Below are 20,992 nucleotides of genomic sequence, written 5' to 3'. Positions count from 1 at the left end.
GGGCTGCGTGTAAGGTGCTTTGGGTTCCAGAGCTTAAGATTGATCTGAATGCTTCACATACTTGGGCATCCACACCGTGGATTCTGCTGCTCAGCGCAGTGCTGTGAATAAAAATTCCCCTGTCAACTCCACCTTTAGAGATTAAAGACCACTTCCTTTGTTACTAATGGCGCTTGTTGCTACAAAAAAATAAAATAGCCTCCCTGTTGAAATTGCTTTACGCTATTCATAACTACTCACACCACACATCCCTCCCTTTCTGTACTGTAAATGCTATGCTTCAATATCTTCTGTGGGAGGATGGACCTGCAACAGTCGTTATTGCTAAATATTATCAGTGTCCCTATGACAGTGGGACCAACAATGCTTCCTACCATCATGCTGCCCACCTTGTAGCTATTAATGACTGGCCTTTCCACCCTCTATTAGGCCTGGCTTAATTGCCTGAGAGATAAACCCTGCACATGTGCTTGACTCAGCTTTACCACTATAGAGACAGGTTTCCTTCGGATCACCCCCCAATCACCAAACTAATCTTTGACCAATAGACAGTCACGCTGCACAGACGTCATTGGAAAGATAATCCGACAGCCAAGAACCTAATGAGGTTGGAGACCAACTGGTCCAAAAGGCCTTCCTCAAGGCTTCTTTGAGTTGGACTTAATAGGCATTTCCTTTGAAGAACTTGCTCTTGCAATCTGGCCTGTGTTCATTTTCCGACTTCCAAAATTACTTTGCCCCTTCAAAAAATCATTTTTTTCCATCACCTTCACTTGAGATAAGCTACCACTGCTTATCTGAAAGAGCCTGGAGATTTTGCACATCAACCCACTCCAGGCAAGGCTCACAATTGGAGCTTTGAAGAATAGGAATATTACCAGCATTTATAGAGCACTGGTTATTAATTCTCTTGACCCATTCTCACCACACAAGACAATTTGGGAGGATGATGTAGGAAGCCTATCTGAGTTAGAGTGCTGATATGCTCTTATGTCATCGTGGGAGGTGGGTTTATAAACCCAATGTTCAGACTTCTCCAAATAAAATACGTAGACGATGCAAGATGAAGGGAGACTCTTCCCCAGTGTGCCTAAGAGGTCGGGCTGCAACAGCAACATTTCTACATATGACCTGAGAATGTCTGATCACTCAGGATTTCAAGAAGAGGATCCTCAGTCCTTTGACACTGTTTTTCAGAAGGTATATTCTACCCACGTTGAAGGTAACTGTTCTCCACATCTTTGACAACATCAATGCTAATCAGTAAGTATAAGCCTTGCTACACTTAGGCCTGGTGGTAGCACAAAGCAGCATAGCTCAACTTGGGTGAGCTGCAAATCTGTCTTTCTTGCATGGGTGGCTAAGGGACCTGGGTATGTGCATGTTTAGGAGATGCCTTTATACGAAGCATGGAGGCAGACTTACAAACATAGTAAGACCTAGGACCCTTGGATAGATACTTGTTATCTACGCTAATGCTCTGTGGGGATGGGTTCTAGGGTTATAATTGGACCCCCTGTTGAATTCTTGTACCCACAGTGTCCGCCACATTACTTAAATATGCTGTCACGTTTCTGCTAACGTTATTTGAGTACATACTTGCCAAGAAGTACCAGATGATAACTGACTTTCAGTTTCTCTTATGCGTCATTACAAAAATCAATATATTTTTATAATAAAAAAAGAAACAGGACTAACCCAGTCCCCTGCTTAATCACCTAAAGAACATTCTATTAACTACATCTCAATCAAGGATAGGACCGGACTCCACCATCTTCCAACAGCAATTCACAGCTACCACCGACCACAAGGTAACAGCAGTACACTGAGCAGCACTGTTGCACACTGAGAAGCACTGTAGCCTAATTAGCAGCACTGGGGTAGATTGAACAGCACCAAGGCATGCCAAACAGCACTGTTGACTATTCATCGTTAAAAACACCCTGTTTAAAGGAGTATCCCCTTTACATAGTGAAAAGAAATTTCAACCAGACACAATGATGTTCCCTCAAACTAAATTAGTGAGGACATAATGGTTAACACTCCCAATACAAGATATCTGTTTGTCAAAATGATTAATGAAAGTGTAGTAGTGATCAATTTCCAGAGACACAAGAATCACAGTGAATTCAAAAAGAAGAAAGACATCAAGAAAGTAAAGAGTCGAACTGGAAATAATGAAAGAGCAATGACAACTAGGGGCACTATAGGCTAGGACCTTTCATCTTATTATTGATTTATTTGAACATATTTGAAAAACGAAATTGATACATTCTATTGAGGTCAGGCCACTAAAAGAGAATACTTTTGAAACCATGAATAGAAAAATGATTAATCACAAGAGAACTGCATTGACAGGACGACAAAATAAACAGATTTCAGCCAAACAAATTATCTAAAGCTCATTCACAGACACTTGATTCATAACTTACTAGCAGGTATCATTATAATAAAAAGAGCAGATAAGGGATACATAGTCATCATCCTCAGTCAAGTTGGTCACATGTACGAAGATCAACAACTATTATTAGATATTAAATGTTATTCCTCATTTACTAGTCACCTAATTTTACAATACAAAATAATTTGATGCCAAGTTATACAACAGGTTACTCTCTTACTCCATGTAAACCCTGTACAAGAGGAAATTTCACAACCACCCCAGTTTGGGAGAAGTTTAGAATAGTTACTATGGTGGGTCTCCCGGGTGAGAATGTAAAAGTTATGGATCTATTTGGAAGACATAGACCGATTAACTAGGTATTTTATAGATTCTTTTATTTTTCGTAGTGCTCTAGGGATATATGAATAAAGTCTTCGCAAACAAGTAGCGGGGGAAACAAAAAGAAAATGTTTAAAACTAAACAGAAAGGTTCTTTGTATTAGAAGTTCTGGTCTTTTTGGTTCTCTGTTCTTCTTTTGCTTCTGATTATAGTTTGTTTAGCGTTTCTTTAATTGTCCCTCTTTTGTCTTCTTCTTCTGTTCCCTGCAGGGTTTTCTGCCGTGAGCACTTTCCCCCAAAGAGAACCTCACCTTGTGTAGGAATGTGAAATATGGGGACGTGGTTGGGAGGGGAAAATAAAACAAAATAAAGGTAAGTGGATTTTGCTTTAACTAAGTCCTCTTTTGGGTTAATAATGGTGCGGGAGAAGAGAAGGAGCGTGCCGGAGGAGAGTATTAGGAGGATAGTACCATAACCAAAGGGAAGTCCCGGGTAACAGGGAGGGAAGTGTTCGTACGGTCGTTTTAGACACACTGGTGAAAGGTAATTCCTTAAAATACAGAGTCTGATTCTATCCTTGTTTTCCTGTTCGTTCCCTTTTCCTGGCTATTCCCTTGTGTCACCTCCACCCTCCTCCTGCCTGCCCCTCTTCCCCTCTCCCACCTCCCCAGTTCCACAACAAGTTGCTGGTGTTGGGGAGGTATGCACGCACCTGAGTGAGCCACGTCCCTCCAGGGACGTGGCGGGAATCTTCGGTCTGTCTCCCCGGCGGGTGTTCGCTCTTCTCCGCTAGCCGCAAGCCGTCCTCGTGCACGCCCTCCTCGTCGCTATCCCAGGAAGGCGAGTCGTCCTCTTCGTGAACCGCTCTTCTCAACTTCTTCATTCTCCGCGCCGTCCCTCTCTGTCGCCTGTTCCTCTTCTCTTTTTCTGCCCCGTCTTCCCGTTCTGTTTGTATCCGTCTGATGATGGATATTCGGGTTGACATTCTGGGTGTCAGCCCCCTCTACGGTACCCCCGGGGTACGAATACAGCCGCCCCGTGGAATCTTTGGGAGATGGGGATATCGAAACCCTATCACAGTTACCTTTAGAAAAAATGATGACATTTAAAATGCGCTGCCTGGAATAAAAGGCCCTTCAGGTGAAAAAGCCACAATATTCTGGACAAATTACCGTTTTAGGTAGACAGTGGATTGTGAGGTGCAAAGGCTCACTACAACTAAAATCTCTACAATTCAAACCATCTCAAGCCGTGGTACAATATTTTACTGGAACAGCAGTCACTTTCTATAGTCCTCTGCTTCTAGTAACCAAGAACTCACCCCAGCATCTTAACCTTTAAAAAACTACTAAAAATGAGTTGTTTTTCTTTTACATCTTGACTAATGTAGATCTCTAAAGTTTTCAGGACTACATAGTTTTCTCTCTTCTGAGATGTCACATTACCAGCATAGTAATTTGCTGTATGTTTTCAGGTTCCATGTAAAGTTCAGTTATACCAGGACGGTTGCCTGTAAGAGACTATTGAATAAATAAATAAAACAAGGCTTATTTAATTAGAATGAGCTTAGTTAATGGTGCTCCATTCCTCTAATAGCATTGTCATATTTATTTCCTAAGGTCCAAGATTCTCACAGATCACCATAAGATGAGGCAATGTAGCAGACCTTCATGGCAATATATATCTCATTTTGTTGATAAATATGTGATTCAATTTATTAACACAGTAACAACATAAGTATGAGATACATCAAAAGGTGAGTGTCCATTTTCTCCCTCAACTTCTTACAACTTTGTCTGAAACAGGACGTGCCCCAAACTTCAGAATCCAAAAGGTAGTACCCTAGAGATCTCCACTGTCACCAAGACTCAGTTTTGCCCATATTATCTTGAACCAAGTGTGTCCCTATCCTCAGTGGCGTAACAAAACGTGAGGGTGCCCCCATGCAAAATACATTGAGGGGGCCCCTTCCTCCCTGGCACAACATCTACCAGTTTTGTTGAGGGGGGTCTCTGGAGCTTAGGTCCACCCCTTTCTGCTGGGCCTGCGGGGAGCTTGTGTTACCCCACTGCCTATCCTGCTCTGTAGCTTCATCATTCATAGCTGGAAATGACAGCTGGGTTTCCATCCAAACAGATGACAATATAGGTGTTATTGAGAAATGTGTGAATGCCAAAGTCGTGGAATCTGATGAGGCAATCATAATCCCCATCATAAACACAGAAAAGAATGCTTGACAGTAACCCTAGAGGAACTTCACATACCTGCTCCCTAGGCACAGAAAAATGGAGTAAGGGAGATGACTGGAACGCTGAAAGACAGAAAAGCTCTTTACCTCATAAGAACTGGCCTGCAGAGGCCAAGGTCTTCTGAGGATAGTGTAGTTAACCATGCTGTATATAGCAAAAAGATCTATCAAAAGCAGGGTGCTGACCCTGCAGGAATCTGTCATAATCCTAATGTTGTTAAGCACCACCAGAAGGAGCAATAAAGTGTCCTTCGTACAAAGACCACCTGTTAAGCATCAAAAATAAATTTAAAGTCATAAAATTCTATCAACTGAACAGAAGCACAATATTCTACAAAAATGGGAAAAAAGTAAAGTGGGGTCAATGTGGAAGAAGTGATGTTAAGGTACAGAGGAGTTCTCTGATATTACTGATCATGTAATCAAAGCACTGGGACAGATCACTGGGACAATGTATTGTCACAGTTTTTAAAAGAAATCCAAGCCGAACAGTCTGAGAAGTGGCATGGAGACCAGCAAAATTAATTCTCATGTGGGAGTCAATCTGAGAAGAAGTGGTTGAACTGAACCTATAAAATTTAAATTGAGAAAATAGCTTTGATGTACGGCTAGTAGTAAACAAAGATCCAACCACCATTGGAGAAACATCAAGATTTCCTGGACCACAGAGAAGGGATGTCAAACCAATCAAATATGTTGACAAACTGTAAACTGATTGGTATCAGGGAGGAGATGTGTCCTACCAGCTCGAGCTACTACATTGGGAACCTGTGGACTTATGATTGAATCCTACCCTCAAACCTAGACTCAACAGTGTGCTTCCAGGCAAATCACTCAACCTCACTTTTTCTAAAATGTATTTGTGTAATCTTCACTTGATGTATACGATCCTATAGATTGTCTCCTAACCCAACATGTAATATATTGCACTCTGTTGTTTTAAAGCTAGATTTGTGCCTTTATAAATATTGATAATGTGAGCCCATTGCACAGGGAAATAACAAAGAGTTCCATTAAAAGAGCAATAATAATTTCAATTTGAACAGTAGATAGGGATCGGAATGGAGAGTTAGTCATTTTTTTAGTTAACATATTTATGGCACATTTACATTTCTTTCTGAGAACAACCCTTCCTCGCTGTGCATTGTAAATGTTTTTGTGGAAGAAATTAGATTTGATCAGTAGTTTTATCCAAATATTATGAAGACTCAAAATAGGAAAATTAATAAATGTCATTAAGTGCTAAAGCAACACTGCAAAATCTGTGTATTTGTATGTGAAGCGTTACAAATAAATTGATACCTACCTAGGTCTATATACACTTCATCTACAGAGCTAAGAGATTATGGGTCTGATTTAGTCCCTGGAGGATGCCACATTCCAAATTAAGAGATTATTGCCAGCCCAGCGGTGATCTCTGTGTCTAGAAGGAATTGCATTGATGGCAAATACTGTGATGGCACTAAAACTTTGGTGCATGACCACTATCTTTTAGGTGGCCGCACACCAAACGTTTTTGCTATTCAGAATCAAACTCCAAAAGCAGGATTCCTACTTTTTTTTAAACAAATAGCCCCCAGCATAGGGAGTTTTTTTCTAGGGTGTGGTTGTCAAGTTTTCTGTTTTTGCCAAAAACCTGGCAGTGATAGACATAAAAGAGGACATCAGATAGTCTGCTATAAATAGGGCAGTAGGTCTGATGCCCTTCCTCTGACAACCCCTACTTCGTTGGGCTGTTGGAGTAAGGTTTCTAAAAGCAGAAACAATGGAGCCATTACCTTCAGAAAACTGAAGGTTTGCCCAACATTTGTGATGGATACCCTGTTTGCTAAACTCTAAATCAGCCTCTATATCTATATATATATATATATATACTGTATATATATCATTGTTATCAACAGACTTGAAAAAACTTAATGAACAATGTAAAATACTTGCCAGATGGAAGTGTAATTGGCTATTTAGGGTAACAGGTATATGGAATAATTTTGTTCAAAGAGTTGAAATATTACAGTAACTAGATTACATTCTTAGGAGAAGGGTTACGCATGTCTAATTCATTAAAATGACTTGGCTCCAGCCATGCGACTCCTGTGGTTCCTCCTGCCTCTAGGTTTCTGGAGATGGAGCCTTATCTGTCTTTGCCATCATAAAACCGTGACTCAGAGGCCCATACATCACAAAGCCTTGTTTGCAACCACCATTCAGGTCATGTTGGCCCCTGGTTGGAAAACAGACAATGTCTTTGACACACAAATGTCATTCTGCAGAAAGAAAATACTTCTTTCTACAGAAAAACAAAGATTGCTGAGCAGGCCACAACAACATTGTTGCTCATTCCGACATTCAGTTTTGCCAAACATGTGTTCACCATATCAGTGGATGCACTTCTGGAAAATGATCCCTGCCAGGCAGGTAGCGATCTTTAAATACAGAGGGTGATTCTTCTTAAATAATCAGACATTCAGGTAAATGATGAATACAGAGAAGAGAAGTACCATAGTATGTTGAGCAGCACATAGCCCACACTGTGCAGGACCTTGGTCCTATGGAGCAACAACACTGGCACATTGGCCACCACCTTTGGCATAGTAGGCAACACCCATCAGTAATTGAGGACCAGCCCTGCTATGATAAACAACATCCTTTGCTAAATTCAGAAACACTCTGAATCCTAATTCTACCAGTAGCTTCCTGGCTTACCCAGCAGCACGGCAGCATTTTGATCAACGATGTGGCAAGCAGAAATCAAGCAGCACCCTGGCATATTTAAAAGATCCTTCCTAATTGAAGAGGGGTCCGGCATTCGATGAATCCTAAGACGTCGAACATCACTTGCATGGTTATAACATACAACAAGTGGCTATGCAGATGGTTCACACTTCCTATGTGTATACAAAGTAATGAAGTCCAAAATTAATTAGTTCATAGGTAGTCCTTTCGAGGGTGCCAAACTGGTATAACACCCAGCCACTCCGGGTGTAAAACCAGTCAACAAATAATAGTACAGTGTTCAAAATACCACCACACACCACATTTGGTCCTGTAGTCCATTCAGAAATGCTGAGTCATAAGTAGTTTACGTGCTGGAATTTTAATTCCTCCTAGATTCAGGAGACTGTACAAAGAACAGCTAACCCATGAAGTAAGCCGACACGTGTTTCGTCAAATTGACTTTCTTAAGGCAAGTTATGTATGTCTCCCAAATATCCAATGTACCGCAGAATCCAATACACAATATATTCCCAGTGGGCGCGTTACAGGATTATCCAACTGAGATGTGTGTCACAAAACAAAACAAAAAATATGCGTGACCATGATAAGTCGAATCCAAGAAATTGCTTCCGGCGATTGTAAGTAAATGTAGATTGGAGAACCCTGCATGGTATTGAGTATTACTGGATGACTGATATAATACTGATTCAACAAATATTGAGAAACACAAATATCAGAAATGTAATATCAAGAATATAGATATCGCCTCCGTATACATAACAAAGAAAACACTAATATCGAGCACACAAATTGTTTTTTACAAATATCGATAACACAAATATCAGAAACACAAATACTGCTCTGCAGTAGTCCACTCTCCAAAGGGCTGGAGGGCCGCAACCTCGTAATGAGGCCCTAACTCCCTAAACCACAGCAAACCAGCAATAACTATACCATTTCAATTAATTCTATGGTTTTTCCTCTTTCAACAGAAAATAAACACTTTTCCCACGTTATAGCAAACTTAACAGGAAGGCTGCAAACCATACAAAAGATCTCCACAAAACATACAGGTAGCAAAATAAATGTTACTGCATTTTTAAATATATAAATAAGGAACATACAAAAGGTAACCTACAATATGTTTTTATATTATTAAACTATTTACAGATACAATAACAGATTGTAGGAGGCTGGCCTGGCTTATAGTGGGTACCTTGTGGTACTTACACCCTGTGCCAGGTCCAGTTATCCCTTATTAGTAGAATAGAGGTGTTTCTAGCAGCTTAGGCTCATAGAAGGTAGCTATGACAAAGCAGGTTAGGCTGAACTAGGAGACATGCAAAGCTCCTACTATACCACTGGTGTCATATGCACAATATCATAAGAAAACACAATACACAGATATACTAAAAATAAAGGTACTTTATTTTTATGACAATATGCCACAAGTATCTCAGTGAGTACCCTCAGTAAGAAGGTAAGTAATGTACACAAGTTATATGTACACAAACCCAAAACAGGTAAGTAAGAGTAAGAAAAGTAATGCAAACAGTTTAGAATTACAATAGGATGCAATAGGTGAACATAGGTCTAGGGGCAACACAAACCATATACTCCAAAAGTGGAATGCGAATCACGAATGGACCCCAGACCTATGGGAGCTTGTAGAGGGTCGCTGGGACTGTAGGAAAACAGTCAGGGCATCCAAGATACCCCACTCCAAGACCCTGAAAAGTAGGAGTAAAGTAACCCTACTACCCCAACTACCCCAATAGGACACAATAGTCGTGATAGGGGGATTCTGCAAGAACCACAAACACTAGCAAAGCACTGAAGATGGATTCCTGGACCTGAGGACCTGCAAGGCAAGGGGACCAAGTCCAACAGTCGCGATAGTGTCCGGGGGGGCAGGAGCCCAGGAAACCCCAGACGAAGGTGCAAGAAGGCTGCCTCTGGGTGGAAGAAGCCAAGGATTCTGCAACAATGAAAAGGGCTAGGAACTTCTCCTTTGGATGGAAGATGTCCCACGGCGTACTGGATGTTGCAGAAGTGTTTTCACGCAGAAACACCACAAACAAGCCTTGCTAGCTGCAAGGGTCGCAGTAGAGGTTTTTGGGTGCTGCTGGGGACCAGGAAGGACCAGGATGTCGCCCCTTGGAGGAGGAGACAGAGGGGGCGATCAGCAACTCAGAGAGCCCCCACAGAAGCAGGCAGCACCCGCAGAAGTACCAGAACAGGCACTTAGAAGATTTGTGAACCGGAGTCCACGCAGAGTCACAAAGGAGGGTCCCACGACGTCCGAGTCCAACTCCGAGGGTTGAGCACTGCAGGACGGAGTGCTGGGGACCCAGGCTGGGCTCTGCACAAAGGGATCTTTGGAGAAGTGCACAGAAGCCGAAGCAGCTGCAAATCACGCAGTACACAGGTTTGCAGTCTAGCGTGGGGAGGCAAGGACTTACCTCCACCAAACTTGGAGTGAAGGATCACTGGACTGTGGGGGTCACTTGGATATACCTCCTGTGTTCCAGGGACCACGCTCATCGAGATAAGAGGGGACCCAGAGGACTGGTGATGCAGAAGTTTGGTGCCTGCGTTAGCAGGGGGAAGACTCCGTCAACCCACAGGAGATTTCTTCGGGATTTCCAGTGCAGGGTGAAGGCAGACAGCCCTCAGAGCATGCACCACCAGGAAGCAGTCAAGAAAGCCGGCAGCATTAGGCGCTACAATGTTGCTGGTAGTCGTCTTGCTAATTTGTTGCGGTTTTGCAGGCGTCCTGTCAACGGTCGATCCTTGGCAGAAGTCGAAGAGGGAAGTGCAGAGGAACTCTGGTGAGCTCCTGCATTCGTTATCTGAAGAATTCCCCAGAGGAGAGACCCTAAATAGCCAGAAAAGGAGGTTTGCTACAAGGAAAGGAGGATTCGCTACCAAGAGAGGTAAGACCCTGTCAGAGGGGGTCTCTGACGTCACCTGCTGGCACTGGCCACTCAGAGCAGTCCAGTGTGCCCCCAACACATTTGTTTCCAAGATGGCAGAGGTCTGGGACACACTGGAGGAGCTCTGTGCACCTCCCCTGGGAGGTACTGGTCAGGGGAGTGGTCACGCCCCTTTCCTTTGTCCAGTTTAGCGCCAGAGCAGGACTGGGGGATCCCTGAACCGGTGTAGACTGGCTTATGCAGAAATGGGCACCATCTGTGCCCATCAAAGCATTTCCAGAGGCTGGGGGAGGCTACTCCTCCCCAGCCCTTCACACCTATTTCCAAAGGGAGAGGGTGTAACACCCTCTCTCAGAGGAAATCTTTTGTTCTGCCTTCCTGGGCCAGGGCTGCCTAGACCCCAGGAGGGCAGAATCCTGTCTGAGGGATTGGCAGCAGCTGCAGTGGAAACCCCGGAAAGGCAGGTTGGCAGTACCCGTGTTCTGTGCTAGAGACCCGGGGATCATGGAATTGTCCCCCCAATACCAGAATGGTATTGGGGTGACAATTCCATGATCTTAGACATGTTACATGGCCATGTTCGGAGTTACCATTGAGACTCTATACATAGGTAGTGACTAATGTATAGTGCACGCGTGTAATGGTGTCCCCGCACTCACAAAGTCCGGGTAATTTGCCCTGAATGATGTGGGGGCACTTTGGCTAGTGCCAGGGTGCCCACACACTAAACACGAAACACTAAGTAACGTGGCACCCAACCTTCACCAGGTGAAGGTTAGACATATAGGTGACTTATAAGTTACTTATGTGCAGTGAAATATGGCTGTGAAATAACGTGAACATTATTTCACTCAGGCTGCAGTGGCAGGCCTGTGTAAGAATTGTCTGAGCTCCCTATGGGTGGCAAAAGAAATGCTGCAGCTCATAGGGATCTCCTGGAACCCCAATACCCTGGGTACCTAAGTACCATATACAAGTGAATTATATGGTTGTACCAGTGTGCCAATGAGAATTGGTAAATTTAGTCAGCAGCCTGCAGTGACAAATTTAGAAATCAGAGAGAGCATAAACACTGAGGTTCTGGTTAGCAGAGCCTCAGTGATACAGTTAGGCACCTCACAGGGAACACATACAGGCCACAAACATATGAGCACTGGGGTCCTGGCTAGCAGGATCCCAGTGACACATATCAAACACACTGACAACATAGGGTTTTCACTATGAGCACTGGGCCCTGGTTAGCAGGATCCCAGTGAGTCAGTAAAAACACCTTGACATATACTCACAAACAGGCCAAAAGTGGGGGTAACAAGGTTAGAAAGAGTCTTCCTTCCTACACTTTTTGATCGGGGAAATGTAATAGACGTTAAAGCATTATTCTAAAGGAGGAGCATAGTTTATTTTGTAAATCACGATATGCCCTATGACTGTAGGCAAAATACACAGCTGCACATGGGGGCAAGGGCGAGGTGTTATATGCGGAGTCTCTAGGCTGCTTTAAGGTGCACTTTTTGAGAGTATCACTGATATGACGGATACTTGCTGTGCAAGACTGTGCCAGAGCAGTGCAAATAGAAGGACTGTTGCTGGGGGAGGTTTAAGTATCTCATGCTTCTTTTTGTGTCAGACCGAAGGGATAGTGGATGGGCAATGCCAAGGTGTTGGTCTAGGAAGGGTGAGAATGGCCTGACCAAACAGTTATCTTTTTGTAGGGGGCCCAATCAGGCCTCTTCTTTCTTTTTTCTACTCTTACATGATCCCTGAAATCCAGTGTGTTGTGAGGTGGACTGCACATTGGGAAACTCATGAAGCTCTAAGAACAGCATATCTGGAACAGGGGGTCAATTTCCCAGAGATTAATACAGTCATTTCCAACGTTACATTAGTAAACCTCCATTTTCAATCTAAAGACATGCAGAATTCTGGCTGTTATCCTTAGTATAAGTATGCATTAAGAGGATGAAACGTTTATAGTTACACAAACTGCTCATCAACACTGTCTTTCTCAATTGCAATTCTAAAGCTCACTGTCCATACTAATGTATTTTGTAGAAATAATGTGGGTTGGGAACACATTCAGTTTATGGAAGTGTCAAGCTAACCCTTGCCAACTGGGAGAGCCGTCATTTGGAAATCTTTCTGCACTACCAAATGAATCTTTGAATAGAGAGGGATACAAATTGAAAGTCTAGTTTTTGAAATATAGTGGCTGAACAGTCATATGTTCAAGAAACATAAAAAAAAAGATTGGGAAATAATCCAGTGTTAAATGCATGCCGCGTTACCCAGGAGCAAGCAACAAGAAGTACATGTCAGAAATGTGTGGCTGATTAAAAAAAACACTGGAAAAATTATGGGCCTCATTACGACCCTGGCGGGTGGCGGAGGCCGCCCGCCAGGATGCCGCCCTCCAAAATACCGCGCAGCGGTCAAAAGACCGCAGCGGGTATTACAAGTTTTCCCCTGGGCTGGCGGGCGGTTGCTGAAAAACCGCCCGCCAGCCCAGGGGAAAACGACCTTCCCACGAGGATGCCGGCTCGTAATCGAGCCGGCGGAGTGGGAAGGTGCGACGGGTGCAGTGGCACCCGTCGTGTATTTCAGTGTCTGCAAGGCAGACACTGAAATACTTTGCGGGCCCTCTTACGGGGGCCCCTGCCATGCCCATGCCATTGGCATGGGCACAGCAGGGGCCCCCAGGGGCCCCGCGACCCCCCCTACCGCCATCCTGTTCATGGCGGCTTTCCCGCCATGAACAGGATGGCGGTAGGGGGGGTCGGAATCCTCATGGCTGCGGAGCGCGCTCCGCAGCCATGGAGGATTCACACGAGCAGCGGAAAGTCAGCGGAGACCGCTGACTTTCCGCTTCTGACCGCGGCTGAACCGCCGCGGTCAGAATGCTCGTTGGAGCACCGCCAGCCTGTTGGCGGTGCTCCCGTGGTCGGTGGCCCTGGCGGCCACCGCCCACCAGGGTCAGAATGACCCTCTATGTGTCACATGAAAATGTGACATGAAATTACATGAAACATAGCCTTCCGAAACCATATGCCAGTAAAAATAAAATCTGTGCTAACTACTGTGGAAGGAAACTTAAGACCCTTCAACTGTTTACTACTACCTGAGAACATCCCATCAGAACTCCTATGCCACAAAGTTGCCAGTACATGCTTTTGGACTTTCCTTATCTATCTGAATATTACTATAATATATCTCACTGTTGTTAAAATGCGATTACATTACGGTGTTGTTGGGCAATGTGTATTGGTGATACGATGTTTGGATAAAATATCAGATAAAGCATATTGTGCACAGGAAATATTGTGTCAGGAATATTGGGACTTCACATATATCATTGTAAGTAATACGGAAGCTAAAAATATCGTTTTTGGTGTTGTTAATAATATCGATGTTAAAAAATATTGATGGAGTAAATGTTTTGGATATAATACAGTTTTTATTATAAAATTGTATCTAATGTCTTAAAAATGTTTTTAAACTTTGTGTTTAAGTTTTTTTATTTATTGAATTGTTGATATTTCTACGTTTAATTGTTTTAATGTATTTTTATTAATTATAGAAAATTAGTAGTAGTGTGATGTTGGACTAAAAGTGAAGTTCATTGCAAATACATTTTTTTGTGAAATGTATTTGACTATAATTTTAATTTATATTGCTATTTTATGTGAAATAAGATATATTTTAATGTTTTTATAGAAAATAAATATATTGCAAATTAGAAAACATGTAAAAATAGTTAAATTAAAATATTCAAATTCTTTCATGAAATTGTTATAAATGTTTAAATTACTTAAGATTAAGAAAATGTATAAATGTTTTTTGAAAATATTAAAAAAGATTCTGTAAAAATGTAATACATTTTTTATACAATTAGTAAATTTGCTAATTTGTAATAATTATAATTGTATTTTTTATGTTTATGTTTAACTTTTGTATGTCGCCTATTCACATATTTAAAAATGCAGTTATATTTATTTAGTTACTTACTTGTATGTTTTGTGGAGATGTTTTGCAGCCTTTCTGTTAAGTTTGCTTTAATGTGGAAAAGGTGTTTATTTTCTGTTGAAAGAGGAAAAACATAGAATGGATTAAAATGGTATAGTTTTTCAAGGATTTCTTTTAGGGTTTTGAGGGTAGGGAAGATCTAGGATGGATATTTAAAAGTATGGTGTATATGTGAATGAATGGTTTAGGACACATTTTCAAGGTTCCATTCATCATCCAGGTTTGGCATTGGGTACGTTTCATTAAGTTGTTTGCAGTAGAAAAGATTAGTATTTCTTTTTCACTATTTAGATTGTCAAGTAAAAGGAAGGGTTCCTCTTTAATGGGCTCACTGCAAGTTTTGGAGTCGGATGAGCTGACTGCCAAACTGGCAGGCATGAGGTGGCCATCACCCCAGTTGCTTTACCCCCGACGTACTGCTATGTTCCCACCGGGCTGACCAGCAGGAACATCGCATTACAATGTTTCTGTTGGTCAGCCCGGCAGGAACAGTGCTACGGTATTGGTATCAGCACCTTTAAGGTAGCCAAGGCCAATACCGTAGCACAACAGTACCCTCAGAATGTACACTGTCTACTAAGCAGACAGTGTGCATTCCGAGGTTTTGGCAGGGGAGGACCTGCTCTGCCTTGCCATGGGCATAGGCAGTGCAGAGGCCCCGCTGTGGCTCCTAGCACAGCCTTTTCACCAGCCTCTCCATGGCAGTTAAACCACCATGGAAAGGCTGGCAGAAAGGGTACTCATGGTCAGCACAGTGCTGAACTGAGCCCCGCTGCGGCTGAGCATATGTCAGACCACTGTCAGCCTGTCGGGAACCATGTTGCTGATGGGTACATCGGCCCCCTGGTGGTCCAACTGCCACAGTTGTAATGTGGCGGTACGACCACCACCATGAGTCTGGAAGTACTTGGACCGCCAGACTCGTAATAAAGCCCTAAGTGTAATTGTCAAATGGTCTGGTATTTGTATGTCTTGGTATCTTCTAGGAGCAGGTGGAGTATCACTGGTGGCTCTTTTAGTGTGTGCAATAGACATTTTAAAGTGGGGATAGATGGTAATTGGCCTGGTATGTGTTCAGGGACATTGATTAGTATGTCTTTAAGTATTTTGCTTGTGGGTTCCTGCTTGCTTCTCTTATATCTTAAAATTTCTCTATCTTCAATTTCTGTTATATTTGGAGGGTGGTTATGCTCTTTTACATTAATTACAACATTTTATTTTGTTGTTGCCCTTCTATCATATGCATTAGAGTAATATTTAGTACATTTCCAGTTCATAGTTTCTGTTGATGCACACTTTCTTGGTCTAGGTGTAGCCCATGTGACTTAATAATTGCTTTCCTTTCTCTGAAGTGATAAAATTGGCACCATCTGTGTAGGAAAGTACCATCTTGCCTGGCATGTTACCCCCATTTTCACTGTATGTATGTATGTTTTAGCCCCTGTGTCACTGGGATCCTGCTAGGCAGGACCCCAGTGCTCATAGTATGTGCCCTGTATATGTTCCCTGTGTGGTGCCTAACTGCGTTGGTCTGCCATAGAGAGGGAGGCCTTTGCTGTGGTCTGTGCACTGAAGAAGTTGAGGCCATACCTGTTTGGCACTCACTTCATTGTTCAGACAGACCACTAACCTCTACTTTGGCTAAAACAAATGAAAGGTGAAAACCCTTAATTGTTGAGGTGGTCCATATCTCTACAGGGAATGGTAATAGTACTAAATCTTTAGTCGACTTTCACCAAGTCATAAAAGACATAACAGTCATAAAAAAGATCTCTGGTTATAATACATGTGTTTCAATGAAGAATAAAAGTCAAAATAGATAAAACGATAAAAATATAGTAAAAATGTAGTAAAAGAAGGAAAAAGAAACACAACAATGGAAGAAACCTATCACGGTAGTTTATATTTTGAACATCTCCCCCATAGATTTCCTTATCTTTAATACCATGCATAAAAAATTTGCTAAAATTCCACACGTTTCTAAAGAAGAGAGTGACTGGAGACAGGCATACGCTGTGCGACATTGAGGGAGGTTAATTTTCCTTAAAAGTGGAACAACTAGGCGTTTCCTCTGGTAGGCGTAAAAATTACAAAATAAGACCACATGAATTGTCGATTGCGGTGTTTTTGCATCACAGGGGCATGGTTTTAACAAGATTGACCAATCATTCACAGTTGGAAATGAAACTAGGCGATGAAACGTATCTAGCCTAAGTCTGGTAAGGACATAACAGTGGCGAGGGAGTACCATGTTTGCCAAGTAAGGCTGCATGCCCTCCGCCGTCAAAATTATTTGGTTATGAATGACTGAAGTTTTTTTTTATTCCACACCCCAACGTATGTCTTCTAGGTGTTTTAATGCCAGCTTGCTCAGGTCCTTCCTAGATATCTTCTGCAACGAGGCTGGATTTGAGTAGTAGTCTTTGTTGCCCAATTTTTCAAACAAGGTCGTGATGTATTTTAACCATGGTACCCTTGATGTGTATAATGACTTCGTACAGTCAGTATGAATGGCCTTATTAAAACTGGTGTGCTCCGAGGTCCAGACTTTGGGGGTCATTCTGACCCTGGCGGTCATGGACCGCCAGGGCCAACGACCGCGGAAGCACCGCCAACAGGCTGGCGGTGCTTCCATGGGCATTCTGACCGCGGTGGTACAGCCGCGGTCAGAAACGGGAAACCAGCGGTGTCCCGCCGGTTTCCCGCTGCCCCAGGGAATCCTCCACGGCGGCGCTGCAAGCAGCGCCGCCATGGGGATTCCGACCCCCTTCCCGCCAGCCTGGTTCTGGCGGTTTTCACCGCCAGAACCTGGCTGGCGGGAACGGGTGTCGTGGGGCCCCTGGGGGCCCCTGCAGTGCCCATGCCATTGGCATGGGCACTGCAGGGGCCCCCTAACAGGGCCCCACATAGATTTTCAGTGTCTGCGTGGCAGACACTGAAAATCGCGAAGGGTGCAACTGCACCCGTCGCACCCCTTCCACTCCGCCGGCTCCATTCGAAGCCGGCATCCTTGTGGAAGGGGGTTTCCCGCTGGGCGGGTGGGTGGCCTTCTAAATGACCCCCTTTATGCCATAATAGCAATGGCTGTATCTTTATCAGGTCTGCAATGAAAGGAACCCCAAGTTCCAAGTGCGTGACGTACGATGAAGTACCTTTTGGTACCCTCAACACATGTCGTAGGAAATCATTCTCCACAGTCTGAACTAGATCACAGTTTGTATGACCCCAAATTCCTGCCCCGTACGTACCAGCTGGAATGCACTTGGCTTTGTAGATCTTTACCATGTTAGGTGGTGTAATCCCCCCAAGCCTTTTGGAGAAGAGTCGTAGTGCCATCGTTGTTTTAATCAAGTGCACTCTCTTCATCTTCCTGCAGTTGGCCCAGGAACCCAACTTATCAAGAGTTATGCCCAAGTATGAAAAAAATTGCGCGGTTTCGACCTTGCTATATGCAATAGTGATGTTATAAGACTTCCCGCGCTTCCCACCGCAGTTCATGATAAAAAAATTTGAGCGGTTGACAGTAAGACCCAGCTGTGACATGTATGTAATGCAGGTTGTTAAGAGTTTCTGGAGAGCTATTGGGGTCCTAGCCATTAGTACTGCGTCGTCTGCGTAAAGTAAATTTGGGGTAGATCTTTACATTTAGTGGCCAGTTCTTTGTCTAGGTTGTATATGTGCATTGAGAACAGGAACGGAGCAAGAACGCAGCCTTGGCGCACTCCTCTGTATAAACCAAAGGGGCGAGTGCATTCCCCTTTTAGGCCGTACCTCACTCTTGCTCTGCTCCCTGTGTACATTTCACGAATAAATTGAATTATGGCCGGTTCCACCCCCATGCTGTTTAAAATATCCCATAATTTATCATGAATCACACAGTCGAAGGCTGATGATAAATCAATAAAGGCCAGGTACAGATTGCCTGCTCTGATCTTAGTATACTTTGCAATAATAAGACTTAGATTTAGACTTTGTTCCACTGTTCCGATTCCTTTTCGGAATCCATACTGGACCGGGGTTAGAACATTATTTTCCTCTGCCCATGTTTGTAGTCTGTTCAGAATTATTCTCCCTGCTATTTTAGCTGTTGTGTCCAGCAGGGAGATTGGCCTGTAACAGGCTGGATTGAGGCGGTCACCCTTTTTATATATTGGGATTATGTTAGAGTCTCTCCAAGATGGTAGGGGTCCGCATGTACAGATAGCCCTCAATGTCTGCGTCAGTACAGGCCCCCACAGCTCCATGTTGGCCTTGAATAAATCAATCGGAACGCCATCAGGGCCTGGCGCTTTCCCTGATTTACTTTCTATTAAAGCTTCCTCTACCTCCTGAAGGCTAAATTGGGGGGTTATGATTAGGCGCGGACTTTCCTGTGCATCGTGGTCGTGGGTATGGTCTAGTGTGTCACTCGTCAGGGAATATATATTAGAGAAATGTGCTACCCAGTCTTCTTCGGAGATAGCAATTTCCATCCTAGGAGTGTCACTGTCCCCTAGCATAGGGGAATTTATTGTCTGCCAGAAGAGTATGTTATCTTTCTTGCGACTTGCTATATGGAGGGTTTCCCACAAGTTTGTTTTTATGGTCAATTTCCTTTTCTTTATTGCTGTCTTATATTCCTGTCTGCGTTTGCGTATATCACTCCAACACCTTTTTGGGGCATTTAGGGCCTTTTTCAGTCTCTTATGTGCTTGGGTGCAGTTATGGTCAAACCATCCGCACATCCTTTTTTTCTCTACCTTACTGCTTTTAATAGTGAGGGCTTCTTTTATGGTTTGTGTAATCGTTGTAAACGCACTTAGACATTGCCCTGGATGTGGGTTCTCTCTTAGACAGTCTGCGAAGGCATGTTTACATTGGTGTATTACCTGTTTCAATAAAGACTTGGGGTCTATCTGGGCCCACTTCATAGTATATCCATTGCGCGGTGCCAGTTCAATATCATCTGCCAGTATAATACTATCTTCCCTAGCTGCTAAAAGGGGAGATATTAAGAGATTCATACTCTGAGGATAGTGATCACTAATTGCGATGTCATGCAATGAGTAGTTTGTAAGATAGTGAGCGAAGTGAGTAGACATTAGGACATAATCGATCACTGTATTTGCGCCCCTTCCGTTATATGTTGGTTTAAACTGTGGATCGGCCAGAACTAATTCATTTACAAAGGAGAGGTTATAGGTTTGAGCCAGTAAGTTCATTTCCTCTCCTTGAGCGTTATGAGAGAAGTGGAGGCTTGTGCCTATGCCTTCCGAGTCCCAACCACATATCTTATCTGAAATTTCTTCACACGGATGGACATTAAAATCACCCCCCCCATATCAATAGGATCTATCGATTGTTTTTTCCGAATATTTTTTTTAAATCATTTTCCATTCCCACTAAAATATTGGACAGTTCTCTTGGAACAGCATTATTATAAAAATTGATAATGACTACAGGGAATGGACTATACAGTGGAACATAGACCTGGGGACACCATTACACGCGTGCACTATACATAGGTCACTACCTATGTATAGCGTCACAATTGTAACTCCGAACATGGCCATGTAACATGTCTAAGATCATGGAATTGTCACCCCAATGCCATTCTGGCATGATTCCATGATCCCCCGAGTCTCTAGCACAGACCCGGGTACTGCCAAACTACCTTTCCCGGGGTTTCACTGCAGCTACTGCTGCTGCCAACCCTTCAGACAGGTTTCTGCCCCCCTGGGGTCTGGGCAGCCTGGTCCCAGGAAGGCAGAACAAAGAATTTCCTCTGAGAGAGGGTGCTACACCCTCTCCCTTTGGAAATAGGTGTGAAGGGCCTGGGAGGAGTAGCCTCTCCTGTCCTCTGAAAATGCTTTGAAGGGCACAGACGGTGCCCTCTCTGCATAAGCGGGTCTACACCGGTTCAGGGATCCCCCCAGCCTTGCTCTGGCACGAAACTAGAGAAAGGAAAGGGGAGTGACCACTTCCCTGACCAGCACCTCCCAGGGGAGGTGCCCAGAGCTCCTCCAGTGTGTCCCAGACCTCTGCCATCTTGGATGCAGAGTTGTGAGACCACAATGGACAGCTCTGAGTGGCCAGTGCCAGCAGGTGACATCAGAGACCCCTCCTGATAGGTACTTACCTTTCTCAGTAGCCAATCCTCCTCTGTGGGCTATTTAGGGTCTCTCCTGTGTGTGTCTCACCAGATAACGAATGCAAGAGCTCACCAGAGTTCCTCTGCACTTCCCTCTTCGACTTCTGCCAAGGATCGACCGCTGACTGCTCCAGGACGCCTGCATAACCGCAACAAAGTAGCAAGACGACTACCAGCAACATTGTAGTGCCTCATGCTGCCGGCTTTCTCGACTGTTTCCT

The 20,992-nt window shown here is 43.7% G+C and overlaps 1 protein-coding gene across 2 annotated transcripts in view; it reads right to left on the bottom strand.

The window, feature by feature from the left end:
• The window catches only part of LOC138292458 (5'-AMP-activated protein kinase subunit beta-2-like), a 1,223,251-nt gene that overhangs the window by 984,825 nt on the left and 217,434 nt on the right, over window positions 1–20,992 (bottom strand). The window contains exon 2 of one of the 2 annotated variants that reach the window (XM_069231076.1): window positions 14,624–14,695. The exons of the other annotated variant lie outside the window; for it this stretch is intronic. The gene's annotated coding sequence lies outside the window, so the exon portion shown is untranslated. The remainder of the gene's footprint in view (window positions 1–14,623; window positions 14,696–20,992) is intronic. 2 annotated transcript variants of the gene reach the window in all.

Source organism: Pleurodeles waltl, chromosome 4_2 (assembly GCF_031143425.1).
Source record: "Pleurodeles waltl isolate 20211129_DDA chromosome 4_2, aPleWal1.hap1.20221129, whole genome shotgun sequence".
In the NCBI taxonomy this organism is placed as follows: domain Eukaryota; kingdom Metazoa; phylum Chordata; class Amphibia; order Caudata; family Salamandridae; genus Pleurodeles; species Pleurodeles waltl.
Note: the sequence above shows the minus strand (reverse complement) of the source record. Positions and strands in the feature narration are given on the sequence as shown.